The sequence below is a fragment of the Marmota flaviventris genome, chromosome 3 (genome assembly GCF_047511675.1).
Source record: "Marmota flaviventris isolate mMarFla1 chromosome 3, mMarFla1.hap1, whole genome shotgun sequence".
Classification (NCBI taxonomy): domain Eukaryota; kingdom Metazoa; phylum Chordata; class Mammalia; order Rodentia; family Sciuridae; genus Marmota; species Marmota flaviventris.
The window spans coordinates 156778667-156795715 of record NC_092500.1 but is presented as its reverse complement, the minus strand read 5'-3'; positions in this window follow the sequence as shown (position 1 = coordinate 156795715).

The window sequence follows — 17049 nt, the reverse complement described above, 5'->3', positions numbered from 1 at the left end:
CAAAGTCTGTTTTCTTCAGCAAGGTCCTACTCCATACTAGTCCTGGGATGTGTGGGAAGACTGGAGATGGAGGAAAGTTCATCCCATCCTAAGTGCCACTCAGGCAATTTCAGCACCTTGGGCAAGCACTGGGGCACTGGGAGTAGCAGATCTAGCAAGAGCACAGGAAGGACAGGCCCGAGTCCTGTGACCCATCACAGAAGCCAGAGGTGGCTCAGGGAACAAAGGCAAGGAGATTCATGGCAGAAGGACTGCATATGTAACAGCCTGGAGATCAAAGAGGACACAGGAATTCAGGGAATTTCTAGACATTCTAAATCCCCAGAAAAGGTTTTTCCTTCAGTGGGGAGCTTGTAATAGAGATTTAACCCAGGGCACTTTACCACTGAGCTACATCCCCAGGCCCTTTTAGTTTTAATTTTGAGATATGGTCTTGCTAAGTTGCTTAGAGTCTTGTTTGGTTGCTGAGGCTAGCCTTAAACTTGAGAACCTCCTGTCTCACCCTCCTAAGTCACTGGGATTACCTTTGTGCACCATCACATCCAGTCAGGATAATAAATTTAACTCCTACTCATATTTCAAGATTCCACTTAAATAACACCTTATCTTTGAATTTCTCTATACTTAACTGCTCTCGTCCATTTCCTTCCTAAGCATCTACAATATCTATCATTGTATTGATGACTTGACATTACATTGTATATTCACTAGTGTTGAATTATCTGACACTTGTTCATTTATATGACATGAACATTCCAGTTCTTTCAACTAGACTATAAAACCACATGAAGGCAGGGACCATACTTTACAGTTTTGTTCTTTAGTAATAATATTATTGAGCTGTAATTCATATGTCACACAATTCCACCATTTAAAGTGTACAGTTCAATGGTTTTAACATATTTAGAAAGTTGGGCAACAATTCTCACAATTTTAGAAGATTTTTATCATCCCCCAAAGAAACTTGTACCCATTAGCAATCGCTCCCCATTTGTTCAAACTGTGGGCTTCTGAATTGTGACCCCAAAAACAGTATGTATCCTAATCCCTAGAATTTGGAAACGTGACCCAGTTTTGAAATAGGTTCTTTGCAGATGTAATCAAGTTAAGATGCAGTCATCCTGGATGAGGATGAGTACTAAGACTGATGTGACCAATGTCCATATCAAAAGAGGGAAATTTGTATTAAGGAACACAGACATATGGGGAAGCTGTCCATATGAAGATGGAGACAGAGATTGGAATGACACACCGGTAAACCAAAGAATGCTGAGAATTGTGGGCAATTACCAGAAGTTCAACAGAAAAGGTTTTCAAGGTTCATCCATATTGTATGTAGCATGTATCAGTACTTTAATCATTTTACTGCTAAATAATATTCCCTTATATTGGTATACCACATTTTGTTAATCCACTCATCAGTTGATAGATATCTGGATTATTTTCACTTGTTGAATTGTGTGAATAATGCTGCTATGAAGACTCATGTAGAAGTTTTTGTGTGGATTTCTCATTTCCCTTAGGCATCTACTTAGGAGTGCAATTGCTGGGTCATATGGTAACTTTATATTTAAGAGTTAAGTTTGAGGAAATCTCACTCTTTTTCTGAAGTAGCTATATCATGTTACATGCTCACACTTCTTGTGTATAGGAAGATATGAACTTATGGCAAACACTTGTTATGATCTGTTTTTTTACTTTTTATTTTTTTGCTATGCTGGGGATTGAACCCAAGACCTTGTGCATGCTAGGTAAGCAATTTCCTACTGAACTACACCCCCAGCCCCTATTTTAAAAATTTTAGCTCTCCTAGTGGATATGAAATGATACTTCATTGTGATTTTGATTTGCATTTCCCTGATGACCAGGGCTGTTAAGCATATTTTCACATGCTTCTGGTCATCTTCCTTGGAGAAATGTCTATTCAGACCTTTTGCGTGTCTTTTAATTGGGTTATTGTTTTTTTCTTGCTGATATGTAGGAGTTCCTTGAATATTCTGAATAATTTGCTTATCTTTATTATTGTGTTATTTTTATGTCTTAGAGTTTTAAAACATTTACCCATGTCCCTATATAATACTGAACAAATGATGGGGGTTGTTCATGCTATTGGACATTTTTGGTGTCTAAAAGATAATTTGGTTTTTATTTCATGTTCAGTGAATGGGCTGGAATAACATCATCCAGAATTGTTGGGTCAAAGTTGTATAGAGAGAGGAACCTAGTATTTATGGACAGCCCACTAGGTAGTATGTTACCATGGGATCTTCACCATAACCAAGGAGATACTATGTTATTATCCCCAGTGAGCAGACACCCACAAAGACATTCAATAACTTACCAGACACCATACAGGTGAAGGCAACAGTGCTGCTTTTGTCTCTATTTTTTAAACATCCTGCACTTTTTAAACATCCTGTCCCTCTAACCCCCTTCATGATATAGCAAAACAGACAAATTAAAGCCAGACTCCCCTGGCAGGTTTCTGATACATGTAAAGTATCCCAAGTTCATGTCTCATCCAAGGACTAGGAAGTAGTTTATTTGGTTTTCAGTTCATAAATTAATAAAATCCATTCAAATACTTCCCAGAAGTGAAGTATAAGGATAGAGGGGAAAAAAATGTGAGAATAAGATTAATTGGCCATGTCAATAGTTTGACTTATTTTCAGAGGGTTGTCCAAACAGTGATTTTAAAAAAGGAATTATTTTGTCATGAGACACCCTAAATCATCCCTGGGAAAGAGAACTCACGGGAACATTTTAGTTTCTTCTTTCATTCTCCCCAATTCTTTCTTTAAAAACTGAAGTACAGGGGACTGGGACTGTAGCTCAGTGGCAGAGCGCTTACCTAGCAAGTGTGAGGTACTGGGTTCGATCCTCAGCACCACATAAAAAATAAATAAAGATATTGTGTCCATTTACAACTAAAATTTATTTAAAAAAAAAAAACCTGAAGCACTGAAATGGGAATATGTCTACAGTTAACAAAAAGGGAAAGAAAGAACGTGTGATTCTGGAGTTTAGGTGGGGAGTGTATGAACTCTACAGAAGGATGGACTTACTTCAGAACCTTCCAGCACTTTCTAGGCTATACAGAGTGCAAATGGTTTCTGCAGCTCATATACCTGGCTCCACGCCAGCAACTTGCTCACTTGAATTGCGGCCAAGTACCCTGGACTCATCGCCCGAACATGTGAGTGGCAGGCACGTGTTCCTGCGGCATCCTGTCCTCTCCTGGAGAGACGCTGACATCTAATTCTCAAGAATCTCATTTCATTTTTTATAGACAAGTGTCTTCACCCTTCTAACTCTAAAAATAGAGGTGAGAGGAAGACATAGTTTGGAGGGCCTTCGAAGTTCTGTATAAAGTCCTCCAAACATTAAGATTCTTCTCTGGGAAATACCACATCAGACTATTTGAATATACAGCTTATACTGGAATATACAGCTACTTGGAAACCATTCCTGTTTGTAAATATGGTATTTTCCTAAAAGTCCAAGGAAGACAGCTGAAAGTGTAAAAAGAAATAGAAAGTGAACTAATTTCTTGAAATTAGCCAAATGGATTATGAGTAAGACAACCTTTAGTGCTCAGAAAAAAATACACAAGATTGTGATTAATTGGCCCTCTCAAAACTTTTGACTTATTTTCACAAGGCTGTTCAATCAGAGACAAAGCAAGGAATTATTGCCACAAGATAAGGCTTAATCACCCCTGGGAAAAGGAATTCGCAGGAACATATTTGCTTTTACAAGAAGGGCTGTGTCCACACTGGAGGCCTCTTTGAGGTTTTCCTTACATTGTTTGTGCCTGTGTAGTTCTGGACCTACTTCTGGGTTGGGTGCTCCCCCAAAGTAGGCTACACCTCCATCTGCAGCAAACTATTTCTTCAAGAATTCCTAGGCAAATTGGACAATGGGATTTTACTCCTTGATCTTGGAAAAGTGCAAAAAATTTTTTTTCTCTTTTCCCCAAGGGCCGCTTGAGAAATGTTCTGTTGCCCCAGAAGTCCAGCCTTTGACCTTCCTCACTGCTGAGAGTCCATCAGCACCTGCGGGTCCTTGCCCTTTCTTGATGACAGATGGGTGTAGTTTTGAGATGTCCCTGGGCCTTATCTCACTCAGCTCTTTGAAGCCCCTGACAGCTGCTGCTACTGCCACTTTCTTATCCTGAGAGAGGAAGTCGCTTCTGAAGGCTCTGGGGTCCAGTTCACAGTTGGGGTGTTGGCAGGGTGAAAGGTAATTTTAATGTGACTTTTCAATTTATGCAATGCTCAGCTTTTTAATTTGATATTTCCAGGAGGAACATAGTAATTGAAATTGTTGTCATCTAAGGCAAGAAGGGATGAAGACTGATGGGAGATTTTCCTCTGATTGTTAGCTTTCTACCTTTTCTTTCCCCCACTGAAGTGTCACGAAGTTCTGTCTGTCACATCTGAAAACCTAGTCTGAACTTTAAAATGGATTGAGAGGAGCAATTGAAGAAAGGATGCCATTTTCTCTAAGAAAATGTATTCAGTGAGTGCTAAAAATTTGAAGGTCTTATTTTGATTGAATTGTTTGTTGGTGGTCAGTGAGGTTAAATAGATTAGTTCTTGTAAGAATATACAGACTGCACACAGAAAATCATGTATAACATAACAATATATAAAGTAATTATTTTAAATATAAATATGTATTCCTGCTTCATAATAAAAGATCATGTTGATGAAATAATGCATTTTTGTTTGTTTGTTTTAGGAAAGTACAAACTCACCACATACAATCACAATAGCACCTCTGGGATAATGATACTGATTTATTGTGCACTTACTATGATGTTTTCAGATGTGACAGACAGAACTTCGTGACACTTCAGTGGGGGAAAGAAAAGGTAGAAAGCTCACAATCAGAGGAAAATCTCCCATCAGTCTTCATCCCTTCTTGCCTTAGATGACAACAATTTCTAGTCATTTACTGATTATTCTTTTTAAGCATCATATGGTAAATATTATGCCCATTTTTGCTAAAGTTTAGAGTGAGATAATTTGCCTAAGAACTGAGCCCCATAGGATTGAAAATAAAGTCCACTGGACTTCATCAGAACAAGTAAATTGGAAGTTCCTAACATGAACACAGTAGAGGACACAGTTATTTAGAATGAATACAAAGTGCATGATTTGTGAGGACACAGGAAAACCAGTCATCTGACCACTTAAATTATGAGGTATCATCCTGAAAATATGAGCACCACTGCAGTACCCCTGTCTTTGCAAATAGTCAAAGGTATGAGGGGTTGAGAAAGTGAGATACAGTTACAGAGAGTATGTAACTGAACATTGAAGTACAAGAAGATGGATTTGGAAAATTCATTTTGGGTAAGATTTGAAGGTGGTGAATTCTAGGAAAGGACTTTACCCTATGGGTGATGCCACACAGCTGCTAACATCTGAGTAGTGGTAGATAAATGCCTCCATTTATGTGATTGCACTTGACCCTGAGAGTGTGAGAGTTGGTGTTTACAGAGAGGTTAGGTGACTCTCCCAACACTGCTAAAATGGAATTACCTGTTTCTAGAAAGCTACCAGTGGAGGTACCTGTTTCTAGAAAGCTTGTATTTTTTTCTATTTTTTCATATTATTTACTAGCTTCTAAAATATGTAATCCTTTGGGATTATAAATTGCCATCAAAAACCATCAATAAAAATCAAAGTATTTTGCTGGTCATGGAGGTGCACACCTGAAATTCCACCAGCTCAGGAGGCTCAGGCAGGAAGATCTCAAGTTCAAAGCCAGCCTTAGGAATTTAGCGAGCCCTAAGCAACTGAGTGAAACTTTTAAAATGGGCTGGAATATAGCTCAGTGGTTAAGCATCCCTAGGTTCAATTCCTGGTGCTCCCTACCCCCACTAAAAAAAAAAAAAAAGAGAAGAAAGAAGTATTGAGGGGATAGCACATGGCCAAATCATTATTCTGTTAGCATGGATTATAACAGTTTTCCTAAAAGAGAGCTAAGTCCAAAGGAATAGAAGCTAGGAACAAGAAAATAGTTACTTATGAACTTTTTCTTATTAATTAAAGTACTAAATATTTTATTAAAATTTTTAAAAATAAAAAAGAAGAAATCAAAACTCATCTATAATTGTACAACCAGTAGATAATTTTAACATTTTTCGGTGCATTTCCTTCCCATCTTTGGTATACTCTACAATCTGAATTGCATCCAACCCATCCTAGTCCTGTGACCTATCTTCTGAATATATCCCTGACTCACCAGAGTCCCGGGGCCTCTACCCTTAGGTAGGCCGCCACCATCTCTGCCTGGATTACACCCCTCTCCTCCTAACCCTCTCCTTACCTCCATCTGCTCCACTTTCATTCCTTAGCCTGAAGCCCGAGCAGTTTTTCTAAAATGCAAACTGCTTCACTGTCTTGGATGCTCAGACTACACTGGCTCTCAAGGCGCTTGGCCTCGTGGGGCCCACCTGGTCTCTGTCCACTCAGGCCTTCATGCTCCCACCACCAGGTTTACAGAAAGCTTCTAAACCAGGCTCTGCCTCTCACACCCCTGGCACTCACTAAGCCTTAGCGCTCTGCCCCAGACTCCTCGCCTACCTGCTTTTCAGCTTTCAGACTCCACTTCTTATTTCAATTCCTTAGGGAAGATTTATTTGACCCCCTGCCTCTCTCTGTACAGGATTAGAGACCCCTGCTTGTCACCAGCTGGCGGGGCTGGCGAGGTGAGCTGGGTTCAAAGGAGCCGGCTGCAGAAATAAACTGAGAAAACAGCGAAGAAACCACAAACACAAACATGAGTTTCGAGGGTAGGACTGCCCAGTGACCTCAGGTGTCAGCTCCACGCTGGATAGCACTGGAAGGAGCAAGAGAGAGAGCACACCCAGAACCCCCCTATTTATTGGGGAAAAGACATTCAATAGAATATTCCACCCAAATAAGGCAGGGATAGGGTTTTGATGGTGGAGTCTTGCCTTGTGATGTCTTGTGGTCAGCAGACTGATTGGTATCTTGGCAAGTCACACCCATCTCAGGTGCTGTGTGGGATCACAGGCAGAGGGAGAGGAAAGGCACATTTGCATGGCACGGCCCAATCAGCGTGCGACACCATACCAGTCCCCTCGTATGCTCAAATGTGCGTAGCTCACACACACAGCCCACGGATGGCTCGTCACACCTGCTACCCTCTCAAGTCCCCCCTCCCCATAACAACACTTATCTCAGTGTATTCTCACTTTGGTATTCAGCTGCTTACCTCCTCCACTAGGTAGTAAACTTTTTTTTTTTCTATTTTCTAAAACAGTGTGTACATAATGGAGATGACCTGTTCCAAAATGTTGGGCAGAACTCATTTTTTAAACACTATCTGGACCTCATGCATCTATATCTGTATCTATATCTTTCCGTTAACTATGTCTGTCCATTAACCAAAGCTTGTCAATTATTTTACTCAAATCATCTGTATCCTGATGACTTTGTCTTTTTAGGACTCTTAAATTTGTCTTTTAAATTTCAAATTCCATTTTCTACAGTTAATTTTCCTCTGTAGTGCCTTCATAAGTATTTTGGTTGTGTCTTACTATTGTTTCATCCATTTCATACAATTTTATTTTTATCTCAACCCGCATTGTTTTGTCTTTAAATGTATCTTCCATGTCATGGGCTCAAAAGCTTTGTTTTGGGCTCATGGGTTCATAGTTGGCCAGCTTTACTGCTCTGGGCCTGAAGTAAAGCAGAACATGGCAGAAGAGGAGCTGCTCAACTCATGGCAACCGGCATGTGGGGAGTGGGAACAGGAAAGGCAGGAAGGGAGGAGGGTGGAATAAGATGAAGAAGCAGCAGCTGAAAGTTAATATTGTCTTGTACCTGAGACCACAAAGAAGTTACTTTCCAAGTCAGCTTCCATTTCTTATACTGTAAAATCTTTCAAGGTATACATTTGTTTTGCATCTTTAAGGATGTGCTTATTTATTTATTTATTTATTTTTGGAGCTTTTAGGTTCCTGTAATGTTGTTCAGTTTATTCATTTTTAAATAAGAAAATATGGTTGGTTGGTAGAGTCTATAAACAAGTCAAGATGGCGCCTGGCATTTTGCCAGAGGGAGTGGTTTGTGAAGTAACGCCAGTGAGCCATTAAGTGTGGAGATTCGTTATTGGTTGACTGCTGTATCTAGTTTATGTTAATTAGATAAGCTGTGTGGAATGTATAAATACCCCTCCTGTCCTACAATAAACGGCTCCCACTCCTGCTGTATCAATCTACACAAGTTGCTCGTCACTACCCGGTTATTTTGCTGCAGCCGGACTGTGGCAGTTGGTCATGGTGACACATGCCTGTAATCCTAACTACTGGGAAGGCTGAGGCAGGAGAATTTCAAGTTTGAGGCCAGCCTTGGTAACTTAGTGAGACCCTGTCTCAAAATAAAATTTAAAAAGGGCTGGGACTTGAGCTCAATGCTTGCCTATCATGTGCAAGGTCTGAGTTCAATCCCTAGTACTGAAGAAAAAAAAAAGAAAGAAAGAAAAGAAAAGATAAAAGCTGTTGGCAAACAATACTATATATCTGTTACTATCAAGGTTATAGAGGTTATAAAAAAAATACCAGAAAGGTTACTTGTTTGTGTTAGTCAGCTTTCTGTACTGTAACAAAATACCTGAAATAATCAACTTATAAGTAGGAAAGGTTTATTCTGGCTTATGATTTCAGTCCATGGTTGCTAGGCCCTGTTGATTTGGGTTTGTGGTAAAGCAGAAGATCATAGCAAGGAGCATATGGTGGAGCAAAGCTACTCACCTCATGTTGGCTGGGAAGCAAGAGAGACAGAGAGAGAAACAGAGTCTGGCCTTTCACCATCTTCTTCAAGGGCATGCCCCCATTGACCTAAGACTTCCCATTAGACTCCATTTCTTAAAGGTTTCTCTCACTTTCTGATAGTGTCAAGCTAAGAACCAAGCCTTTAACACATGCATCTTTGGGGGACATTCTATATTCAGACATTCAGTATCACCATAGGATGGTGTGCATACTCTACACAATATCTTAATAGGATGGGCATTTTTCACAATACTCAGTGTTTGACACAGTCCCAAGGAGCATAGGCCCACACTGTTTTTTCAATCTTGTGAAATCTTTATTCAATTTTATCAATGAGAATTTCACATAGGTTCTCCCTCTGCAGATTAGCCAAGGCATTTAAAAAAAATGAAACAAAACAAAACAGGGAGAGAAAGAGATCATCAGTTAACTGCCTTGTGACATCCTAGCTCTGAGATAACTGGGTCTCATCTCATGTAACAGCTCCAGTTGGCTGAGAGTGGCTGCCTGAAGCTTGTTGTAAGGATCCTGATGCCCTTTCTAGCTCGGAGGGAAGGAGTGCTTTGATTAGTTACCTGGGCTAAGGGCCTGGGAGCGGGGCATGGCTGAATGAAGACCACAGATTTGCTGCCCCTATCCTAATGACAGTTAATGGGGGTGACATAAAATAGCAATGTTTAAAGGACCCGGGCCTCCTTAAAGCTTATAAGGGACTCATATCCACTTGACCCAGTGGATTTGGCTTGTGAACCATTAGTGATCTGAAATTGGCCCCAAATCCAGAGACTGGCTGACTAAATCCAGGCCAGCGAACTGCGTGAGCATCGATGTGTCTAGATGTGAACTCATCTAACTTCACAGCCATATCTGGGCTGTGTCTACAGAAATGGCCTCTGTTGTCAGAATTGCTAGAATCTCCACCCCCCATGCTTCTATCCATTTATCATCCTTAGGGGAACTTGTCTTCCCCATGCCACGTAGAAGTGGGAGGCCATCAGTGCAGAGGATTAGGCACACGACCCCGTCCTGCCCAGTTATTGTTTCAGAAAGTGGTCCCCAAATGGGCATGCAGCCTAAGCTTGCACCAAAAGTCCTTCTCTTAGATTTTACGTCTGAACACTTGAAGGAAACCACTTTCTCTCAACTAGAGTAGCAAGCTAGGATGATAGAAGCCTGGAGCTCTCTGATGCCCACCATAGGAAACACACCCCTGTGCAGTGAGGGAGAAGGAAACTAAGCAGAAAAGCAGAGGCAGAGACACAGAAAGGAGAGGGGACACTTGCTGACATCATCAGAGTTTCTTGAGCCCTTGATTTGTATTATACCCCTGACTTTGATTTTTTTTTTTTTTTTTTAGTACCAGGGATTGAACCCAGGGGCACTTAACCACCAAGCCATATCCTCAGCTTTTTAAATATTTTATTAGAGACAGGGTCCTGCTTAGTTGCTTAGGGTCTCACTAAGTTGCTGAGGCTAGGTTTGAACTCGCGATCCTCCTGCCTCAGCCTCCCGAGTTGCTGGCATTACAGGCATGCACCACTGTGCCCAGCTTGGACTTTGGTTATGGAGTCAGTAAATTTACTTTTAATTGAACTATTTTGATTTGCGTTTATGCCCCTTATCACTTAGTCTCAATAAATACAGTACTTACTCCTTTCATTAACTGTCCATGTAGGTTGGGGCTGGTTAGTTTGTCTCTTTACTTTAGGAGGGATTAATGAGCAAAGGCTCTGTCACTTGTATTGCCACCACTGTCCTTAAGGCTTTCCAGATGCCTCAGGCATCCACCCTCTCCACCCTCAGCCATATGGCCTGCGGGGAATGGGTAAATGTGTTAGGAGGAGTCCTGCAGGCAGGTGGCACAATTTTTGTGCCTGAGAGTTCCCTATAGTATTGAGTAGCCATCTGGCCTCTGGTTACACCCTCTCTATGCCAGGTGGGGGAATATTGTGGTAAGACCTTTAGCCTTTTCCTGCTTCTGAATTGCCCTATCTCTTTCATCAATGCAAAACCCAGAGTGTACATGACATAGACATTTCTCAATACAGTCCATCAAAGATATAGCTTCCCAGAATTTAGCAAATGGCTATCCATCTAAAAGGTTGCTAGTAGATCTTCTGGCCCTCTCCAGGAGCTATTTCATTAGAAAGCAAGAATGGAGGTGAATGGAGGATTGTGGGTTTGTGGCAGTGACAATTTGGAAATTCCCAGACAGGTATGTTTCAATAGTATTATGGGGATTCAGAAAGGACCAGAATTGGACGCAGGAGGTGAACACCTTGGGCAGCTAGGAAGTAGCCTGGAGATCCTGGTGGAAGGTGTTAACACAAGAAACAGAGCGAGCAGTGCTGGAGACATACAGCTTTATGACATGGGCTCTAGCCTCCCCTGACTGGCTGAGGCTTGTTCACTAAAACACGCTTCCTATCTCTTCTCCTGCCTCGTTTGGAATGATGACAGCATTGTTAATGCGATGCATTCACCACATTGAACCACAAATGGCACCAACCAGTTATTTCATGAAGTTCAACTTGCACCAGTACAATGTCTTCTCTTTGTTATCTGGGGTTGGTAGGGGCCAACTAGAGGGACGGGAGTGGAATTTGTGTCTCTAGCCTGAAGTAAAGTTGTCAACGAGTCAGCGCTTCATCCAGTTTGAGGTGACAGGTAGGGATGATATATTCTGACAAAAGAACTCTTGACTCCATATAACTTTGTAGAGATAATAACAGATGTTCCTGTTCATATGCTCATCAATGTCTCTACTCCTGGACTTGGCTGTTTTTCAGATGCAAAATTTTTCTTCTTTATTTTCCCTTCCCTCCCCCTGAAACATGAGATATCTGTGGGAAAATTTCTCCCAACAATATACAACATAAAGTTAATCTTGCGTGGTTCTGGAGGTGAGGGGTCTGTTGGCTTAGCCATGCTCCCTCCAAAATCTCTAAGGGAGCACCCTTCCTTGCCTCTTGCAGCTCCTGGTGCTCCAGGGTGGTGGGTACATTTCTCCAATCTCACCTCCATCTTCTCTTGCCTTCTCCTCTTCTCCCCTGTGCCTCCCCTCTGTATACCTCTGATCAGGACACTTTTCATTGGATTTAGGGCCTACCCAAATAGTTCAGAAGGATCTCATCTTGAGATCCTTAATTTAATTAACCTACAAGGATACTTTTCCTGAAAAGTACATTCACAGGTTCTGGAGGTTAAGATATTTATTCGAGGGTACATTTCTCCAAAGGCCACCATTCAACCAAACTCTCTCAGCTTCTGTTAAATTTTCCCATGAACACACCACTCCCTAATCCATGGTGATTCATCTGAGAGACTAAGACCAAATTCACTCAATTTGCTTCAAGCAGATCTTAATTAAAGCAACCATGAAGAGCACTCTAAGGATGAGTTCAAGTTACAGTGTTGACCTCTCCCATACCTCTCCAGAGTCCCGGGATTGTGTGGAAACCAATTTTAGAAACCCTCAGGGTCCACCTTGGAAATCCAAGTGTCTTGCTCTCTTTGTTTTGACCTTTGGCTGGAGGTATTACATTCTATCATCAGTAATAATCCTGGCCAGTGAACTAAAGTTATCTGATTGCCTTCCAAGGCTGAGGTTTTCCTTTCTTAAACTCCAGGAACTCTTTTATGACTATGCCTAATTTGCATACCACTATGTTTCCAGAAGGAAAATTGGCTTCCACATAAGAATTATAGTTTTTGAGATGCAAAGATACCTCAGCAGGGAGAGGGGATTTTTTTTCCAATTGTCGGTACCCCATAAGTGGGACCTACATGGGGACGACAGACCTAAGGTGCTTCAAACAGGTTTTCCTGAGTGGCTAGTATGAGTAGGGTTCCCAGTGCAGGAGAGTAATTGAATCTAATGCTTGGTTTTGAGACATTGCCTAATACCACTCTGTACAAAATGTCCTTTTTGTCTGTATCACCAGCTGAGTACCACTTACTTGCTCCATGGGGTCTGACTGATGCCTACAATATTGGGAAGGAGAAAGACATCCAGAGGTATTGGCAACCATGTTGCATGGGTTAACAAGAACTAGGGATAGTCCTGTAGCTTCCATTAGATTTTTTTGATAATGTTAAGGGGAATAGAGATCAAATCATGGTTAGAGTTATCTGGTGGGAAATGGCAGGCCCAGCAACCAGAGGCAAGGTATTCAGTGAAAAAGACCATTTTCTTTTGTGGGGAAAATTTCAGGGGTGATTCTGAAAGACAACAATTTTCAATGCCCTTCATGCTTTCCGGGGTCTCAGTTATGCCAGGTCTCACTACCACAAACTAAGTATGTCCATTTCAGTAGTTAAAATTTGTTTCTAATTATCTCTTCCTTGTACCCGGACCTTTTGTCTAGATAGGTTAGGTGCAAGAGGGACAAAGGCAATTTTATAAAACTTACAGAGACCCATTATATCCTTCATTTTGACCCATGTGAGCCAGTATAGGGAGACTCAGTGGTTATTATCATGGTCATCTAAGGCACATCAATGCAAGAAAAGAATCCACAATTCCCAAAGCCCCATTTTAAAAGGTTGTCACACCTACACATTCAGCAATAGAATTCACAACATAGTACATTAAATTGTTCCAAAGGGCCCTGGCACAAGACTACTTTAGCTTCCCCTTGCCTCTGCAAACCTTGCCTAAACTCTATCATTTGAATTTGGGAGCCCCTTACTGTCATAGGATCAGTTAGGATAGTGAGTTTGGTACCCACATTCAATGGAATCATACAAAGTTAACTCCTCCTTACTCCCTCTACCCAAACTCCAGCATATTTGGGAAGGTGAGCATCACCCGTAACTCCCCTTGTAGACAGGGAAACTTCAGCTTCATGTTTGTTTTTCTCCTTGAAGTGCTTAGAATCAAGGTGGAGGAAGAGGGCATGAAGAATTAGAGCATAAAGAGAGAGAGCAGAATGTCCTCATGGCTGGTACCGTTGATTACAAAAGGAGGAAGAGCCTTCTATATATCCAGGACAAATCTTGGTACTACTTGTTGCAATGAGGTGGACATGAGGCTACCACCAGATTGGCAAAGAAGTCCTCCATCTGGAGAATGGCCAGCAACAATGAGGGCCCTGTTTGGGTAGCTGTCTTTGAACCCACCTCTAATATTCAACTGCAACTACCTTTCCAATTTCCCCTGATCGACCAATAATCGTGTGGAAGACCACTTGTTGATCTAGTGACCATAAAATTTAGTCAACATGCTTCCTGCTCTCTCCTGTGGACTTCCCCCTCAAATCACATTAGCTGGCTTAAAAGGCCCTCATCCATTTTATTCCAGAAAGGCACATCTCTGTCAGCATCCCAACCTTTTCACCAAGATTGTCAAGAACTTGGAAAGGTGAGTGAATACATTAGCCTGGTACAGTTTCATACATGGTGTTAGAAGACATGAGATTCCTGGAATAGAGGCAAAAGACAACTTATTACTCACAGCAATAGAAGAAGCCTGAATATTGCTATTTTGTCACTGGTTCCCTGAGTCACAGTTCCTATAGAGATATAAAGTCCAGAAGATACCTGCATATGCTGTGGGTTGTGTTATGTGAGAGAAAACCTGAGCTTAGGGAACCTACATATTTTCAAATGGACAAGCATGCCTATGCTTTGCTGTGAAGGGAGATACTCTAGGCTCCCTAAAGAGTAAGTCCTGAACAAAGGGCAGTTAGTGCCTTGCTTTCAAGATGTACAGCCAGGGAGTTTAAAGATGGCGGCGAGGGGAGTGCATTGCCCCCGTGTGCTGCTTCACTGTGTGGGAGTATGACAAGTCAGGACGGCTAAAGGATATCTTGTTAGGAATTTCCAGCAATAGTGGGGTGCTCCGGAACCTGGAGGAAGGATTTCCATCGCACGAGGATCAGCTACGGGGACTCAAACGCGAGAGGTTTGTCGCACTGCTTATTCAGCAAATCGGCCCGAGGCTAGAATCTGCAGCGTGCGCTGGGATAGAGACGCAGGGTTACAGCGCTGCAGTTTCTGCCAGCCGCGCAAGCACCGTACTCAGGGCTGAATTCTGGGTTCGAGACGGGGGGAAGGAAGCGGTCCATCTCGGTTCTCCACACCGGTCAGACCACAGAGGAGGCCAGCAGCCACCATGTTGGTAAACTGACGTCACCACCGCTGTTTTCGACTGACCGCAGCTCATTCAGCCATAGAACAGGTAATTTCAGGCTGCAATTCGCCTGCGGCTTGCAGACAGATTGCTAGGGCTCAGCGCCTGGGTGCTTCTTAGAACCTGATTTTATCGGAGTGAATACCCAGCGCGGAGCGGCTGCTGAGCCCGCGGAGGCTGCTTCTTGGACCCTGCGCCTACCAGAGCATACAACAAGCACTAAGCAGCCGAATTACGGCTCCCAGAACTGAGCCCGCGGGGACTGCTTCTTGGAGCTTACATTTATAGGAGCTTACACCGAGCACGGAGTGGCCGAGTTCCGGCTCCCGGATCTTCCCTGGCCCGGGGCTAGGAGCCCGCGGAAACTGCTTCTCGGTCCGGGTCCTGCTGAGGGCCGGTCAGGACTCACCCGGTGCTTTGGTTGCCCGGCAAGGGGAACGAAATGCTGCCATTCGCATAGGATACCAACATGGCAGAGATCTGATGTCTGCAGAAAGCGGCGGAGGAGGGAACTTCATCAATACCAGTGCTGACATAAGCAGTTGGTCTCCTGGTAGGGGGGGTGAGGCACAGTCACCCGAGTCTCCTCAATTTGTCGTCGAGCCAGAGGGAAGGAGCCGGGCCGCCGCCAGCGCCTGGAGCAGGCCCAGCGGCTTGCCAGCGTGGTGACCGCGTGACCCCAATTGGAGAGGGGGCGGAGCGGAGCCGCCACCCGCAACCGCAAGGTGGGCAGACCCGCGACCCGGTGGTACATGGGCGTGGTAGGAGGGGCAGGGCAGAGCCGCGGTTCGCGCTGTGACGAATGAGCGTGCAAGGTAAACAGACCTGTGACAGCCTGGCGGGTCAGGCCCAGTGGCCTGCCAGTGTGGTACACACGTCACCCCAACTGGAGTAGGGGCAGAGCAGATCCTTCTCCCACGCCCGGATCAGGCCCTGCCGGTGTGGTGGTCACGTGACCCCAATCGGGGGCGGAGCAGAACCGCCACCCGTGCCCGCAGGGTGAGCAGACCAGTGATCAACCTGTAGATCAGGCCCAGGGGTCCGCAGGCGTGGTAGGAGGGGCAGGGCAGATCCGCCGCCCGCGCCTCCAAGGTAGGCAGACCTACAACAGACCTGCGGATCAGGCCCAGGAGCCTGCCGGCGTGGTACAAACACCACCCTAATTGGAGTAGTGGCAGAGCAGAGTCGCCGCCCGTGCCAGGAACAGGCCCAGTGTCCTGCAGGCGGGGTAGTCACGACACCCCAATTGGAGTAGGGGCAGAGCAGAGCCTCCACCCGTGCCCGAAAGGTGGGCAGATCTGCGACCGACCAGCGGGACAGGCCCAGTGGCCTGCCGGTACGACAGACACGTCACCCCATTTGCAGTAGGGGCAGAGTAGAGCCGCCGCCCGCGCCTGCAGGGTAGGCAAACCTGCAACCGACCGGCGGATCAGGCCCAGTGGCCTGCCGGCGTGGTACACTCGTCACCCCAATTGGAGTAGGGGCAGAACAGAGCCGCCGCCAGCTCCCAGAACAGGCCCAGTGACCTGCCGGCGTGGTAGCCACGACACCCCAATTGGAATAAGAAGAGAGCAGAGCCGCCGCCCGCACCTGCAGGAAAGATACGCAAGCAGTATGAAAAGACAAGGAAAGAAAGGACCACAAGCAATGCAGGTCAACGCAACTTTAGAAGAGGTAACAGCTGCAGCAGATGGAATGTCAGATAAAGAATTCAGGATATACATGCTTCAGATGATCTGGAGTATCAAGGAAGACATTAAACAGCAAAATCAGACAATGAAAGATCACTTCGACAACGAATTACGCAAACAAATCCAGGAAGCAAAGGATCAACTATACAGGGAGATAGAGGTTATAAAAAACAAACAAACAGAAATCCTAGAAATGCAGGAAGCAATAAACCAACTTAAAAACTCAATGGAGAATACTACCAGCAGAGTAGAACACTTAGAAGATAGAACATCAGACAATGAAGACAAAGTATTTCAACTTGAAAAGAACATAGACAGCTCAGCAAGACTGTTAAGAAACCATGAGCAGAACATCCAAGAAATATGGGATAACATTAAGAGACCAAATTTAAGAGTCATTGGGATACAGGAAG